We start from the raw sequence: 17,586 nt of genomic DNA, 5'->3' as shown, positions 1-17,586 counted from the left end.
CATAAACACACGAAAACAAAACCATTTACAAAATTAGAACACAAGGTTTAGATTGCTCCTGGGAGCCCTCCTTGGCCTTTCTCCAGTCAATCACTAGTCTCCTCTGAGTGTAACCCTTATCCTGACTCCTATCACCATAGATTTGTTTTGCCTGTTTTTATACTTGATGTAAATGGAATCGTGCAGTACGCATTCTTTTGTTCCTGGCTTCTTTTGCGCAACATTGCATTTGAGAGAGTTACATATATTGCTGTGCAGCGTTGTAGTTCATTCTCAGAGTATTCCCTTGGGTAAATAATACAAAATACATTTATCCATTTCCCAGTTGATGGGCATCTGGATTTGATGAGTGGTGTTGGCTTGAACATTCAAGTTCATGACTTCTGGTGAACACATGTATACATTTCTGTTGGGACTATACCCATGAGTGGTGTTGCTGGCTATGGGGTGGGCACATGCTCAGCTTTAGCAGATACTGCCAAACTGATTTCCAAAGTGGTTGTACCATTTGGCACTCCCTCCAGCAGTATATGAGTGTTTGGCCACCCCACATCCTTGCCAACGTTTAGTATTTTCCACAGGACAAGATTTTGACAACACACCGATAGGGTAGACCATGGCTTTGAGCAGAAACTAACAGGGATTTAAGGCATAGCCTCCAGGTGGCTGAAAGATCTCTTCCTTCAAAGAGAGCACCCTAGAACTGGGAGGGCTCAAGTCTGACCCCAGAAGCTCAATTCCCCTCCTTATCCCCCTACCCAATCTTGTTTTGTCATCAGGCACATACACATATGCAAACTTCTCCATTGCAAAATAAGTTACTTTCGTTTTCCTGAAGCAAATAAACAAATATACATATCCTCTAGCATAAAGATCAGGTCAAAGCACAGATTCTTCCTGGAAAGGCCAACTGTATCAAGAAAAGATACAGGGTTTATCTATCTATTTTTCTATCCACCTATCTAACACTAGGTTCTTACTATGTACTAGGCCCTGTTCTAAGCCCTTTACAAATATTAATTCATTCAATTCTTACAACAACATATGAGGTAAGCATTGTTATTATTCTAATTTTACAGGTGAGGAAACTGAGGCACAGAGAAGTTGAGTAACTTACCCAACCTCATAGAGCTGGTAAGTGGCAAAGCACAGATTCCAGTCCAGGTAGGCTGGCTCCACAGGCTGCACTCTCGGCCTCACATTATGTTGTCTTTATTTTTCTGGAATACTCAGGCCCTGAATAACTGCTCATCTCAACCAGTCTAATGTGTTCCTTCTTATTTTCTCCTTACTATACCAGAGAGAAAATTCTGCCCACACCCCCCAAAATTAGAGCCAATGTACGTAATAAACTTGTAGAGCCATAGATTAAGTAGTCAAATGTCTACTTATATATTGTACTTTTTTCATCAATATTTTTTATTGAAGTATAGTCGATTTACAATGTGTTAATTTCTGCTGTACAGCAAAATGATTCAGTTATACATATGTATATATCTTTTTAAAAAATATTCTTTTCCGTTATGGTTTATCATAGGATATTGAATATAGTTCTCTGTGCTGGACAGTAGGACCTTGTTGTTTATCCATTCTATATATAAAAGCTCACATCTGCTAACCCCAAACTGCCCCTCCATCCCTCCCCCAACCCCCTCCCCCTTGGCAGCCACCCATCTGTTCTCTATGTCTGTGACTCTGTTTCTGTTTCATAGATAGGTTAATTTGTGTCGTATTTTAGATTCCACATATAAGTGATATCATATGGTATTTGTCTTTTTCTGACTTACTTCACTTGGTATGATAATCTCTAAGTCCATCCATGTTGCTGCAAATGACATTATTTCATTCTTTTTTATGACTGAGTAGTATTCCATTGTATATATGTACCACATCTTCTTTATCCATTCCTCTGTCAATGGACATTTAGGTTGTTTCCATGTCTTGGCTATTGTGAATAGTGCTGCTGTTAACGTTGGGGTACATGTATCTTTTCGAATTATGGTTTTGCCTGGGTATATGCCCAGGAGTGGGATTGCTGGATCATATGGTAATTTTATTTGTAGTTTTCTGAGGAACCTCCATACTGTTTTCCACAGTGGCTGCACAAACTTGCTATAATATTGTACTTTTAAATTTTCACACATATGTATAATATCACAAATTAAATAAAGCAATGTATTATTAAAATATTGCTTTCTTTCCAAACTCATGGGTCAGGAAACATTTTATTCATCTTGGACGGGTTTATATAGCTATGCCTCAGTATCTTTATTGTCACTATAGTTATGTTTAACAGCATCAGTTTCAAGTCATTCTGAGCTGTTGACATACAGCATCTTTTGATTTCATATATGATGAGATTGTTGGGAATTCTGTCTGAAATTAAAGTACCCCTTTGCACACCTTTTTGAAAATTTACTTATGTTATGAGTATTATAAACACCATCTCTTCAATGGAGCACCTTAATATATTGCTCCATAAAGCAATGACTAAAAGATTTGTTTACTGTAATATCAAATGATTGTGGTGGAGTCATAATCCCAGTTATAATTACTAAATCTGTTATATTTCTTTTCTTTCATTTTACCTAATCTGTAAAGAGACCTGTATAAACTTTCCAAATTAGTATTGATTTAGGTTGTTTTAATGTTCCTCCCTAGATGGTACTTTTCATTCAAACAAAATTAATCAGACTTATAAAGACTCAAATAGAGGGTAGCAATTCCTACTTTCCTAAGGAACAATTATGAAGGAAGGGAGAGAAGTTCACCTCTGAGTTTGCTCTCCCTGGCTGAATCAGAATCCACAATGTTACTGAACCACACTTTTTTTTTTAATTCACCTTTCTCCTAAATTTGTCTTCATCCTCCCTGCTCTCCACTTCCCCAAACTCTCCCCCATCCCCAGAACTGACATCTGGATATTTGCCTCTTTGCACAGAGAACATTCTCAACCTTAAAGTCATTGGCTAGATACCAAAGAAATAACAAAAATAATAGTAAAGAATAATAATTACACCCACAAGGGCAGCCATTTATTGAGTTCATACTATATGTTAGGCTCCCTGCCATACCCTGTAATCCTCACAACAGTAATGTACTAGATTATTATCTCCATTTTACTAAACCTCAGAAAAGTTAAATAATTTGCCCAAAGCCATAGGCCTATTAAGTTGTATGTATTAATTAGACCTGTCTGATTCCAAAGCTTACATTGTAAACCCTATCATCTCCTGCAGTCAGATTTTTAGATGGGATGATTCTAGTGATAACATATTAGATTCATTCTATAAACCTGTGGGCAAAATACATCACAGATTCAAATGCAGATTATGGGGGACAGTTTTCCACAAGGGAAGTACCCTATGTCTTGGTAATTCTGTACCCAGTGAGATACAGCCGGATTTCCAAAGCCTGGACACGGTGAGCCAGCCACAAACTAACACGTTTCTCCTGAACAGTGAGCCCCATTGTGGGCCAAAGATAATTTTGGAAAATTCATAGCTAAAGTGTGAGCTATTTGTGCACAATGGCTAGGCACCATACAGAGCTTCTGGAGGCTTCTGTTCAAAGAGCCAGGGTCCCTACTGAAATAGCATTTGGAGAACTTACAAATTTATAAAAAGCAGAAAAGTTAGAGAAATGGTGACCTTCTAAATCTGTTGCGTTGCCTCATCAGAACTCCTAAGATCTAGAAAGGAAAGGCTAAGAGGCATTTGGTGTTGCAATAAAGAGCAAATGTTAATGCAGGTTCGTGTGCTTGATGCACAGTGAGGCCAAACAAACTCAAACATTGGAGTTTGGAGCAGAGAAAGGTTTATTGTAAGGCCGTGCAAGGAGACGAGGTGGCTCATGCCCTGAAAAGCCCCAAGCTTCCCAAAGGGTTTCAGCAAAGCATTTTTAAAAGTCAGATTGGGGGGTGGGGGGTCGCAGGCTACGTGATCAGATTGTGCACAGTCCTCTGATTGGCTGATGGTGAGGGAACAGGTGGTGTCACAGGGGTTCACGTTATCAGTCCTTAGGCTCCAGGAGGCCTGGGGCGATGTGCTCGTGGTCATCAAGTAGTTAACACCTTCCATTTGGTGGGGGGTTTTCACATGTGCAAAACAACTCAGGAAATTTGCATCAAATACTATTATCTAGGTATTTCAGAGAGGAGCTAAAGCAGAGGATATGGCGGAAAGCCTGTCCTGGGAAGGCCCCATAGGGTCCTGCTCAGTTACACAAAAGCTTTAGAGTTACAAACCTGGCCCTGCCACTGACTGTCTGGCCCTGCACAGAACACTTATCTTCTTCAAGTCTGTAAGATGTAAAATAACAACTGTAATAGTAAATTCACATAGGAGTTGTGAGGGGTAAATTAGACTGCCTGTAAAATATTTAGCACATTCTCGCATGTGGGAAATCACTTAATAAATGATGAGATAATGATGAGGATGATGAGGATGATTTCAATTCTATTTTATAAATATCTTCAGCCCAAGCTTAAGTGACTGGAGTATCCCTTGTCACTGCATTTAAAAGATCTAATGTTCTCCTAGGAAAATGGGGGGAGGGGGAAGAGACTTGGGTAATGTGAGGGCAGAGCATCCCCTTCTTTTCCCCATGCTCTGTGTTTCTGAGTTTGTTTTGCCACACAGTAACACTCCTCTCAGCCCACTCAATGCCAAAACTCACATCACAATCTGAAGTAACATCTTCAAGATGAAAGGAAAAACAGATAAAAGGATGCCAGTGATGTCTCAATTCAAGCCATGGGAAATGCAGCTAAATTTGTCATCCTTCCCATCCCATGTGAACAAAAGTGCCTTGTACCTGCCACAGTAGCTCTATAACTAGTACACAGATTGGGGGGAAAAAAATCTAAATTTAATTCTTGATCATCTTGAATGATGCTAGACCTATTTTTGTCAGCTTTTAAAAACTTTTTATTATGGAAAATTTTAAACAAATAAAAGTTGAAAGGGACCCCCTTGTACCCATAACCCAGTTGAAAAAGTTACCGACTCATGGCGAATTGTGTTTCTTACATGCCCCTATCCACTTCCCCCCTCCTTTTAGATTATTTTGAAACAAATCCTAGACATCAAATTATTTTATCCTTAGCTATTTCAGCAGGTGATGCTTTTAAACAATTATTCTTTTTCTAAAACATAAACACAATGTCATTATTCCCACTAAAAAGTTAATAATTACTCCTTAATATCATTAAATATCCAGTAAGTGTTCAAATTCCCCCTAATCTCATACTTTTTACAATTTGAGTTAGAATCAAAATAAGGTCCATATTTTGCAATTAGTAAATTAGTAGATATGTCTTTTAATACTCTCTCAATCTTTACCTTCTAAACCTCTCTCTCTCTCTCATTTTTCAGTGCAGGTTGGCTGTTGAAGGAAGCATGTTGCTTGTCCTTAGACTTTGACAGTCTAGATTTTGCTAATTGCATCCCTATGGTATCATTTAATGTGATCCTCTGTTCCCTATAAATTGATAGTTTCATCTAGAGGCTTGATCAGATTCTAGTTTGATATTTAGACAAGAAAAACTTCATATATGTTATTTTGCACTTTCATAAGGAGGCATATAATATCTGGTTGCCTCTCTTTTGGGTATGGTATCCATTGATGATCATTGTCCAGATTAAATTTTTTTAAACAAACTTCTACTATAGTTTATCCCAATATTTTTTAGAAATTAGACTTGACTTGATTAGGCGCTGGACCTCTAGGCACTGGACATCTAGGTCAGAGACATCTAGCCATTTTAGAAAAGAGACTGTATCTCATTCTTCTTTATGCCCTCGGTGCTGAAAGTATGGTGCCTGTGACATCACAGGCACTCCAAAACTGTGAGTCAAATTAAATTGGAAAACCAATATTTCCTCTAAAATGTAATTTATGCAAAGAAGTTCTCTTTTCCTCTCATCATCAGCTCTTACAGAGTCAAGAACCTCACCACTACCCCAACACCTAGGCTGCCTGTTCCTTTTAATTAGTCATCAAATTCTCCTCACATGCATAAAAGAAGAAATTGCTATGCTTGGAATTGAGTGGCTGCAAAGGCTAACATTAGTTTTAATTCTTCCATCACATCTGCTTAAATCTCCTCATTAAGACTTCAGGTACAATTTTCCCCATAGCATTACCTGGGCTGTATACGCAAATTATATCCCTGCTTACACAATTGAGCTTTTAGGGCATGAATATATTTTCCTCCCCACTGTGATAAGGAACAAAAGGAAATTTGGCTCACACAAAGTAGGAGACACCTTTCGATTGTCTTGTTCTACTTTTTAAACAATTCATTGTAACAGTACCTGGCAGGACTCATTGCCCTGGGAGGTTTTGATCCCGTTTTTGCCACACTCCAGCCTCTCTCTTGATTTTGACAGACTTAGACAATAGGACCAAATCAGCATTTAGCAGAGGTCAGCACAGAGGCTGGTGTGACACATAGAAATGATCATCCTGGTTCATCGTTTCTAGCTTTGGTTCAACTGTGACCCTTCACTGTCAAAAGTCCTCGGGGTTGTTTAGCTCCACTCGCTCCCCTTCTCCCATCTCACAGCCTCTTCAGTCTCCTGTAACCCCATTTCTACACCTACCTCTACCTAGCAACTGTTGTTTGTCACCAACATGTCAAACCAATAGGCTTTCCTCAGTTCTCATCTCACGTGATGGTTTTGCAGGTTTCACATTGTTGAGCAGCCCCCTCCTTTTGAAACGCCTCTCTCAACATCTGTCTACACACTGATTCTAATTCTCACTTGCTGTTTTCTCTTCCCTTATTAACCTTTTAAATATTGGATTTTCCTATTGCTTTTGCTGAAGACCACTTCTTTTCTTACTCATTCTTTCCCAGTAATTTCATTAGGTAGTCCCCCCAAAACGTGGTCATCTACATCACTTCCTCTGTCCTTGTCTGGGAGTTCATGCTAGCGCAAGTCCGTGTGTCCAACGCACAGTGAGGCCAAACAAACCGAAACGTTGGAGTCTGGAGCAGAGAGAGGTTTATTGCAGGGCCGTGCAAGGAGACGAGGTGGCTCATGCTCTAAAACTCCCCGAGCTCCCAGAAGGGTTTTGTCAAAGCATTTTTAAAAGCCAGGTGAGAGGGGGTCGCAGGGTGTGTGATCAGCTCGTGAGCAGTTCTCTGACTGGCTGATGGTGAGGGAACAGGGCGGTGTCACAGGGGTTCACATTATCAGTCCTTAGGCTCCAGGAGGCCTGGGGCGATGTGCTCGTGGTCATCAAGTAGTTAACATCTTCCATTTGGTGGGGGGTTTTCACATCTGCAAAACAACTCAGGAAATGTGCATTACATACTGTTATCTAGGTACTTCAGAGAGGAGCTAAAGCAGAGGATATGGGAGTAGGGCCTGCCCTGGGAAGGCCCCATAGCGTCCTGCTGGGTTACATTCAGACTCACATCTCTGGTTGCACACTGGGATAGCTGCAAATGAATGGCCAAGCAGCACACATACAAATAAAATTCTTACCTCTTCCGTGTCCACTCCTTGCCCTCTATCACTGCCTTCCACAAATCTGTGGAAACCTCAATCTCCCCACAGTAACCTTTTACTCTCTCTTCTTCCCATTCCCCACATCTAACTGGTGATCAGATTTTTAAAAATTAGTACACCAGAGGTCTCTCAATGTCATCCCTTCTGCCCTTTGGCTCTATTTTGCCTCGTATATATCTCGACGTCCTTGCACCTAAGCCATCACAGTAGCCTTCCGATCTTGTGCCAGTCTCTTCCTCTCTGAAGCTGCCATTCACACCGCTGCCACAGTTATTCATATCTTCTTAAGACGCACGTTGGCTTCCATTGGCTTCCACTTCTATAAGCTGAAGACAACAGCATCCAAAGCCCTTCATGACATGGACCCAAATTCTCTTTCTAGTGCCATAAGTCAAAGCAAAGAGTCTCTGGGGCTCCCAGAAGCAGAAGAAATTTGAAGAAAGATAGAACTCCTGTAGGAGGAAAGTAAGCAGAAGGGCATGCTCGAGTAGGGAAGCAACATGAGCCAAAGCACTGAAGTTGAAAACACTGTTTTATTAAAGGGAAGACAAAGAAGAGATAAGCTAATTGGCAAGGAAGGCTGGTGTTGTCATGTAGAGAGAGATACGGTTCAGTCAATAGGATGGAGAAAAATCATTAGTAAGAGTCTTATAATCAAACATAAATTGAATAACAATGCTATGTTAATTTCCATGTATATTACCTGTCGCTGCATACAACTTCTCCAAACGTAATATTCTACCTCAGACCCAACAAAATACTCCCAAGGTTGCTAAGTGTTCTTATTTCTATTTTAGGCTTTCAATCCTAATTGTTAACAACTCCATTAAATATAAAACTTCCTTTCAGAGCTACTTGGAAATGTGTTATATAAATGCTGCGTATTTCCCCTCTTACTTCTTTTGAGCTTCTCCAGGTTCTAAAAATAACACCTCAGATGCTGCTTTGTTCACTGTTCTAGCTCCCACTTGCACACCTATCATGTTCAGAACCCAACTGGGACAGATCACTTTCACTGGCATTTCTTTTTTCTGTCTCCATTTCTTCCTGCTCATATAGCATTTTTTTAAATGAAGCTTAATGCTCCTGAGGAAATTATGTTCTGCCATAGGAATGAAAAGGCTACAAATCATTTTTCTCTTCTGATTTCCCCAGAAGACATCTTTTGCAGCCAATGTAAGAGGCCTCCTATGTACATTAGGAGGGGAAATAAGAACAATAACAGTCAGCGATTGATGATATTTATTTAAAAGCTTAGACTGTGAGCCAGACACTGTGCCAGGCACTTCACATGTATAATCATTCAATCATCACATCACTCCAATGGCTAGGTATTATTACACCCCTTTTTCAGACAAGCAAATCAAAACTTGGAGGGGTTAAAGAACTTGACCCAAGGTCACAAAGCTATGTGGCAGGACCCACTTTCAGACCTAGATCCACCTGGCACCATAACTCATGTTCTGTATGCAGAAAATCACATATAAATTTTGAAATAGAAGGCTATGTCCAGTATCTTAGGTTGGGTTCTCCCAGAAGCAGACCCAGAAACAAGGATTAGAGTGCCAGTGCTCTATACACACCAGGAGGGGAGCAAAGAAGTGGTACAGGGAAGGGAAGAAAGCCAATAAAGAACGTGCATCCTCTGAGGAACTCTGGGAGACAGCCTAGAGCACTATAAAGCACGCCTCAGAGTTCATCCAACCAGTAGGCTAGGAAACAGATATTTCTCCACCAACTTCTATGTCTGTTATTGGTTGACAGCTGCTGTTGGGGGCACTCGAAGCTTGCTCTGAGAACAGACTAAGCATGCTCCCCAATCAGAAAAAGACCTCAGACACAGTCACAGACATTCAATAGAAAGCAGCCTACAGCAAGTAGAGGTGAGTACTGAGGGGCAGGGTACCAGGAGTGTCTGCTATACACGTATATGGCCCTGGGAACTAAAAAAGGAAAGACAGAAATCCCCATCCCCTGGGCACACACATTCAATTACACTGCTTCACGCGCCAGCCTGTGGACTCAGCTTAACCAACTGGGATCTCTCAGCACTGGCTTTCACCATTTTTCTTCCATAATCCTCTCTTTGCTGTCTCTAGCTGGGCCACAGGAACTTTCAAGGAGTCACAGGAATGACTGTGAGGCTGCTACCACCAGAAACAGCAGGACCTCCACCCACCCTTCCACCATTGCCCACCAGAACTCTCTTCTTGCCAGTGCTACCCTCCCACAATAAAAGATTTCTCACACTGTCTCCTTAGGCTGCAAGGACTACATACTCTAATAGTCCCCAAATGCCAACTTTCGGAGACCAAGATGAGGTCATTTTCAGAGACAGGATCCTATCTCTGAAAATCCCCTCCTTAAATTTCTTTCTTAAAAATTTATTTTATTTAAGCATAGTTGATTTACAATGTTGTGTTAGTTTCTGGTGTACAGCAAAGTGATTCACTTACACATATATATAATAGTTTGCACTTGTTAATCCCAAACTCCCAATCCTGCCCTTCCCTACTTCCCCACTCCACCTTGGCCTTCCTTAAATTTCTTCATTCAAGATTTTGTAATTTTAAAGTTTCTAAGTTAGTAAACCTAACCAAAAGAGCTAAATATTGCATAGTTCTTTGAGATTAAATAACTTTCTAAATAATTTTATAGGTTGGGCGTTTTAGTAGTAATGACAAATATTAATAATACTAAAGAGTTCCCATATATTGATAGTTCGCTATGGGCCCAGCCATCTGGTTAGCCCATTATTTCCCACTATAACCATAAGAGATTCTTGCAGTTTAAAAATCAAAAGCCCATGGGTATATTCATTGGTACTTCCAGAGCACCCATTCCTATGTGCCCCGAGTTTTATAGGCTTTAGATGCCAGACACACAGAGGAATGGAAAGTGGCTCAGTTAGATTGATAATAGCCAGGTCTGGGAGAGAGGGTTCTAGCTGGCCCAAGCAGGTAGGGGAGATTAAAATTCATCTTATTCTCTTTCCTGTGAGTCCCAAATTAGTGTTGCATCCACTTGCATCATTTTCCTCAAACTTTCCTTCCAAAATTTTTCATCCCCTCATCACTTTGCCCCCTTCCCAGAAAAAAATCACAAGTCCAGATGGTTAAACAACTTGTCCAAGGGCATATAACAAATAAAAGGCAGATCCAGGATCCAAACCGAAGCCTGTTTTTTTTTTCCCTGCCATACCACAGTGCTTTTCTAGCATTCCCTGAACTTAAATGCCCCAGGGTCCACTGCCATTAAAACACTAAAGAAATGATTGCTAAATAATGGGCTATTTTCATAAATATGAAATATAGAGTACTTCAGAAAGGTTGAAATATTATAATATCCTGCAAAATGCTTGATTTATTAATGAGTGCTGCTGTATTCTCCATGAGGAGTCAAATTAATAATGTCATCTACATTTGTTCTTGGAAGAAGAACAACTTGTTAGAATGGAAGGAATTCTGAGATCATCTAATCACCCGATCTGAGACCTGAGGCCCAGAGTAGTTAAGTAACTAATTAAAGGACACTCAGCTAGCTAGTTAGCCCTCAGCTAGGGTTAGATCCCGGGCTTTCCCAGCTTCAGGTCTGTAGCTTTTCCATCCACCCCACCAAACTGTGTCTTTTCATTCAAACTGCCCCTTTGGACAATTGTAGATGGTCACAGTTTTTAGCACTGATGCATATTTTGATCAGTTCCACCGCCCCACGTTTCTAACAATTCTCAGAAATGTTTTTCTCACAGGCATTTAGGATAGTGCTGTAATAACAGGGTTTTTTTTTTTTAATGTCTTTTCTCCGAAAGAAATAACAAAGCCAAAGCTCCAGGCTTCTGCTTCATCGTTATATAATACTTGTCTGGGATTGCAAATCACTTGCAAAAGGACAAGGCCTGGGGGAGGCGAGGGTGGGTGTGAATCTTTTGTGGTTTCTTGAGTAACGTGAAACGATTTGTCATTTGAGAGAGGCCGCAGCCTGTGCTCTCACATCCCTACGCGATCAGACTCTTTTGGATCATCTTTGAAAACAGTTTCTGAGGCCATCCCTGAACTGGGGTGGAATACAACGGTTGCAGACAGACCTGTTTTTCTCTCTTCCCTTCCACTCAAGTAGGAGAACAGGCTAATAATAAACCAAAGTTCTAGAACTTGAATTTGAACTGAAAATACCTCCGAATAAAACCTGTTTCTTCCACCCTGCAAATGGGAGAAGCGATCAGCCAGAGCAGGGAACTGGCGTATTTTCTGTGAAAGTCCGCCCTCTGGTGATGAATTTCGGTAACGATTGGCTCTCGGGAGAAGTAAACAAAATTACCATACCAAAAAGAATTTTTTATGGGGGGGGGGCGTTGGGGAGGGAGAAGATCTATAGAGAACTCATTAATGTTCAACTTTATAGTCCTAAGTTAGCGGTTATGGAGGACCCACTGAGAGCTGTGTTACTTCTCATGGAGATTTGCACAAGGGAAATTCAAAACACTTCTGTTACTTGGGGAGCTCTCCAAATACCTTGTTGCTGGGCGTATTTATAGAGAAGAGAAAATAAAGCAACTCGGAAGGGGCAGCGGTGTAAACATTTTGGCTGTTTACGTTAAACCCTCACCAAAATAATCGGAAGCAGTGTGAGGTCATTTCAATTTGGAAAGATGGACAAGGATGCCAGAGCAAATAGAAATACTTTTTAAAAAAATGTTTTGACTAGGGCCTCCCTGGTGGCGCAGTGGTTGAGAGTCCGCCTGCCGATGCAGGGGACACGGGTTCGTGCCCCGGTCTGGGAGGATCCCACGTGCCGCGGAGCGGCTGGGCCCTCGAGCCGTGGCCGCTGAGCCTGCGCGTCCGGAGCCTGTGCTCCGCAACGGGAGAGGCCGCAGCGGTGAGAGGCCCGCGTACCGCAAAAAGAAGTTTTGACTAAAAACGAATGAAGATTTTTTTTAACACGGTACAATAAGCTATGCCTTCAGTGGCAAATCCTCCACTGATGACTCTTGTCTTTCTGCTCTTTTTGCCTTCTTGTAAAAGCCCTGCGAGCAGCTGCATATCTTAAGTATTTAGATTGAAAGGGCAGTGAGAGAAAGCCAACTCCTTTATTAGGCATTCCACTCAGCCATATTCCATTCCCTGGTTCCTGCTTACATGTGATAAGGAACGAATTCCAGTGATCTACGGTTAGCTGCTAGTAGAGAGAGAATTTTCCCTTATAATTCCCTTCCCTGCTTCTTCTTTTTCACTCTCCTCACCCACCCACGCATAATTCAGACCACCTAAACCACCGCCATCATTCACCCCAATCATTCCTCATCACGTGATGCACAGGCACCCACGTTTATTTCCTTAACGACACTCAGTTTAACCTCTTCGTGCAGGAGAAATACAAAATCAAATCAGCTGTCTGAATCTAGCACTCACGGGGACTGAGCACAAGTTTTGTAGTACCCACTCTTGAGCCAATCAAGCGGGAGCCCATCAGCAAACAGACGACATTACATAAGTCAAGCATGAGGCCAGCGATTAGCTGGGAAGGAAGATCACACTGCCACAGCTACACCCACGTGCTTGGAGAATCTCCACCAGCCCCTGGTGAGAAGCAAACCCAGACGTCTGTAGCTGTGTGTACATTTTGTGCCAGGCAGCAAGCACACGGGTATAGACTAGACTCTCTCTACATTTGCGTATTCTGAAATTGAAATACTTAGCAGAATTCATGTTGCCCTCAGGGGAGTACAGAAACGTGCTTTCCTCCTTTGAAATTCCTTCAACTCTTTATTAAAGAAAACATTTGTTTTACTACCTGGTCAGCACGTGTTTGGTGACTAGGACGAACAGAGCAGCTGTTATCCCAGGAGGGTAACCCAAATTCGTTCTTCCTGCTCCTTGCCTGAGCTTTCTCAGTTGGCTGCTCTGTGGGAAGAAAAGAGGGCATCGCGAGAAATTGAATTCCTCTGCGATAACCTGAATCATAGCTGCTCAGGTTCTGGACTCCATTTAAAGAAGTCTAAATCTCAGATGGAGATTTGATTTGAGAAATGAGCAGGCAAGTAAAACCTCTTTCCACTTGGACGGAGATGGTGATAAGAAAAAAGAAGACTGGAATTGTAGTCATTTTTCATCCACGTGATTTGAGTTGATCCTAAGTAGGTCGTTGCACTTTGCCTCTGCTCTGCGTTCGGCTGATTCTCATTTAATTATGGGCAGATGACAGCAATGATTGAGCATTGCTTTTAAGTAGAAATAATATTTTCCTACCAAGATACCACACACATGTTCCATATGCGAGAAAACTACCTTCTCTCACTTCTGAGATCAAATTTATATTGTATGGATGTTCTCTTGTTATAGGTTTAAGATAGCATTGCATTATAGAAAGGAGATCATTAGAATTCTAAGAGGGAGAGCAAAGAGGGAGGAGATGGAGAATGGGAGATGGGAAGGGGGTAAAAAGAAAAGTATAAAGTGAAAGAGTCCAGGAATATTTGAGGGTATGAGAGAGAGCAAGTCCCACTCTAAGAGAAAGAGAGAGGGTCAATTCATTGCTGCTAATTAGACAAAACTAACAGCTTCTGGGAGCTCATCAGAATCTGAGGTTAGAGATATCCCAACTGTGCACAACCGTCTCCGCACTGAGAATCGTTACTGGCAATAAAGTGATAATACTGACAGTGATGTAATAGGAAGTGTCACTGATGTGAGGATGTCATACGTGAGAATCACATGGAGAAAGAATAGGCTGAGGACTCCCGGAAATAAGCAAGGGAGAAAGAAATGAATCCCTTTACTGCAAATGAAAGACACCAAAAACACATTTGAAGATGAGCTAGAGAAATTCTCAAAGAGGAAAGTAAACCCAGTAATTAAGTCATTGAATACCTACGATACCCCCATCCCAAACAATATAGGAAAACAACAATTCCTTGTTACAAAGTGAAGAGAGGTGTGTCATTCACAGGGACAATTGGTCATTATGTTGCAGTCACCCTGCAGAGAGCTGGGAGTCTACATCTTTCCCATGATGAGCCTTCAGAGATTCTTGTTATGTAAATGTGGGTGGGTGGCAGATGGCTTTTGGTTCAATTAGGGTGTTTTCAGCATTTTTTGATTAATAATTTCTAATTTCTGCAGCAAAGACTTTCCAAAACCTTAAGTCTGAATTGCCTTCAACATACGAAGTTCTGAACCTCTTTATGAGCTGCCTTTGTTGTAGCTTCCGTTGTTGATGATGATGGTGGTGGTGCTGGTGGTTTTTTGTTGTTGATGACGATGAGGTTGTACAAATGAAGGAGACAAAAGGGGTAGATCTTTGTACACTGCAGCAGTTTCTGGTAAGAATTGATTCTTATCAAAGGTTTTGCTTCCATCTAGTGGTTACTATGTAGAACTGTCTTATTCTGGCAAGCTAAATTCATTGAACTAGATTTTTAAATGCCCCTACACTGTGCTGAAAGCTAGTGATTAAAATATTAATGCTACTGTTTTAAAAATACTGCTAATAATGACATTACCCTGCCATTGATACATTCCTAGTATACTGGAGGAATCGGCTACTTTAATTGCTGTAAATTAAACCAAGAACAATAATAATAATAGTATTTATGTAATGCCTACTAAATACATGCCAGACATCGGTCTAAGTGTTTTACATGTTTTAACTCACCTAATGTTCTCAATAACTCTATGAGGTACTATTTTTAGCTTCATTTTACAGAAGAGGAAGCTGAGGCTCAGAGGGGTTATATAACTCCCCTAGAGTCACACAGAGTAAATCCTGGAGCCAGGCCTTGAACCAGGCCAACTGGCTGCAGCCTGTTCTCTAACCATCATATATTCATATGACAAGTACAATAGAAGGAATATGTAGTAACTATAGGAAATGAGTCATGGCAAGGATTTGGAGTAGGGGAGAGATCTAAAATATATTTAGGGAGTAGAATTAATAGGACTTGGTGGACAATTGGATGGGGAGGAGAGGAGGAAGGAAGGTGGTAGAGTTTCTGGCTAAGCAAAATGGGAGATGATAATTAATCAAGACAGTGCATTTTGAAGTAGGCATACATGGGAGGAGAATGGGTGAAGGTCAGACTCTCGTTTCTTGTTTAGAGGCTTAGAAGTGATGAGAAGTAAACATATTTCAATGAAAAATATGAACATTAGGAAAAGATCTCTGCATGATTAGGAAAACTATTCCGTCACATTGTGAATCATTGACTTGAGGAAGGCATATGAGAGTACACTAATCTAATAGGACTTTGTAACACCTTTGACATTTCTGAAGTGGAAAAGATCTATCGTGAGCTATACCTATAACTAAATGTTCAAATGTTTTACTATAGAGTATACCAAAAGTGCTTAATGTGGGGCCCCATATGATATGTTCTCATGGAATTTTTCACAGAGCTTTATTAAAGGTGGAGGGACCTTGGAGTTCATGTATTCTAACCTCCTCATTTTGCAAATAAAGGAAGTTAGTTATGTCAAGGGAAATTAATATTTTTCAGCACCTACATTATAATAAGGCTCTGAGGCAGTCATTCTGTGAGATTAAAAGAAGTGTAATACAGAGATCTAGTTCTCAAGAAGTTTACACTTTAGTTGGAGAGATAACAATATAGCGTACAAAATAGTTGCTCTTCTGATCTGCTCAGAATCCATTCCCTTCTTTTGGTCGCAGCACCCTGTATTTCTTTGGGGAAACTGTTCCTCCTCCACTCTCAGTGATTTATCTGGGGCTGATGCCACCCCTGGTTCCAGGTGATACAACTTAGCCAATAAAAGCAATAGCCTATTTCCATGGTGATCACAGTTGATCGAAGGATGAGCTCATTGCATAGCCCAGTCAATAAAAGCAAATGAGCGTCGGGCCAGGAGGGTTTTTTTAATACTTTTAAGAAAAAGTGCCCTTTTTCCACTGAGGTTGCCAAGCTGTTAAGAGGTCAGTCTAGAGCTGCTGGAGGCAACCATGTGAAGAGAGTGTCCTGAGAATGATGCTGCCAGTGGAAGGTAGACCAAGAGAAGAAAAGACTTTGAAAGCTGATGGCGATGTCTCAGCCTCTAAATCAAACTGCCCTAGAACTTTCCAGATTCATCATCCTCTTTACCATGGCTTCTCCATTCCTGAGCTCTTTATTTTAATCATCCACATGGTTAACAGAATTTCCTCACTGAGAAGTTATGTTCCTTGCTTCTCTCATGTCTGCCTGTTGCCTTTTTAATTGAATGATCCGTTAGCTGAGTATAATACTCTTGAGTCCCATTTTCTTTCCCACCTAACTTTGCAGATATTATCCCGTTGCTTTCTGACATGAAACGTAGCTTAAGACTGCCAGATGAAATACAGGATGCCCAGTTAAATTTGAATTTCAGATGAACAATGAATGTTTTTAGTATAAGTCTGTTCCAAATGTTGCATCTAAATTTTAAAATTTAACTGAGCATCCTATATTTTTATTTGCTGCATTGGACAACCTTAATGAAGCTGTGGAAAAGTTGAAGAGAAGTCTGATTACTCTTCCACCTCCTTACCTCATAGATGACTTGCTTTTTTTTTTAGTTACCTGCACGCCGAAATTTCTTTTTTAAACTTGAAGTTCAATATTGAATATCATTTGTTTTCTATCTTTTTTCCCTGGTACAAAGGATACCCTTTTGATATATATATATATTTTTTTATTTTTTTACTTTCTCCTTTTATTTTTATCTTCCTTATATCTTCTGTTAAAATTTGCAGTACATTTTTTTAGCTTTTGAAGATGGAATTAAATATATTTATTTCCATTTTTTCCATTTTTATTGATATAGATTTTTTAACATCTTTATTGGAGTATAATTGCTTTACAATGGTGTGTTAGTTTCTGCTTTACAACAAAGTGAATCAGTTACACATATACATATGTTCCCTTATCTCTTCCCTCTTGCATCTCCCTCACTCCCACCCTCCCTATCCCACCCCTCTAGGTGGTCACAAACCATGGAGCTGATCTCCCTGTGCTATGCGACTGCTTCCCACTAGCTATCCACCCTACGTTTGGTAGTGTATATATGTCCGTGCCACTCTCTCACTTCGTCACAGCTTA

At 40.6% G+C, this 17,586-nt stretch overlaps 1 long non-coding RNA gene across 1 annotated transcript in view; it reads left to right on the top strand.

The window, feature by feature from the left end:
* Positions 1-17,586, top strand: part of LOC114484701 (uncharacterized) — a 106,022-nt gene that overhangs the window by 44,302 nt on the left and 44,134 nt on the right. The window contains exon 2 of the long non-coding RNA XR_003677883.1: positions 1,080-1,134. This is a non-coding gene — a long non-coding RNA (uncharacterized lncRNA). The remainder of the gene's footprint in view (positions 1-1,079; positions 1,135-17,586) is intronic.

This window comes from Physeter macrocephalus, chromosome 21 (assembly GCF_002837175.3).
Source record: "Physeter macrocephalus isolate SW-GA chromosome 21, ASM283717v5, whole genome shotgun sequence".
Lineage (NCBI taxonomy): Eukaryota > Metazoa > Chordata > Mammalia > Artiodactyla > Physeteridae > Physeter > Physeter macrocephalus.
The sequence above is the reverse complement of the archived record's forward strand: the minus strand, read 5'-3'. Positions and strand labels throughout refer to the sequence as shown.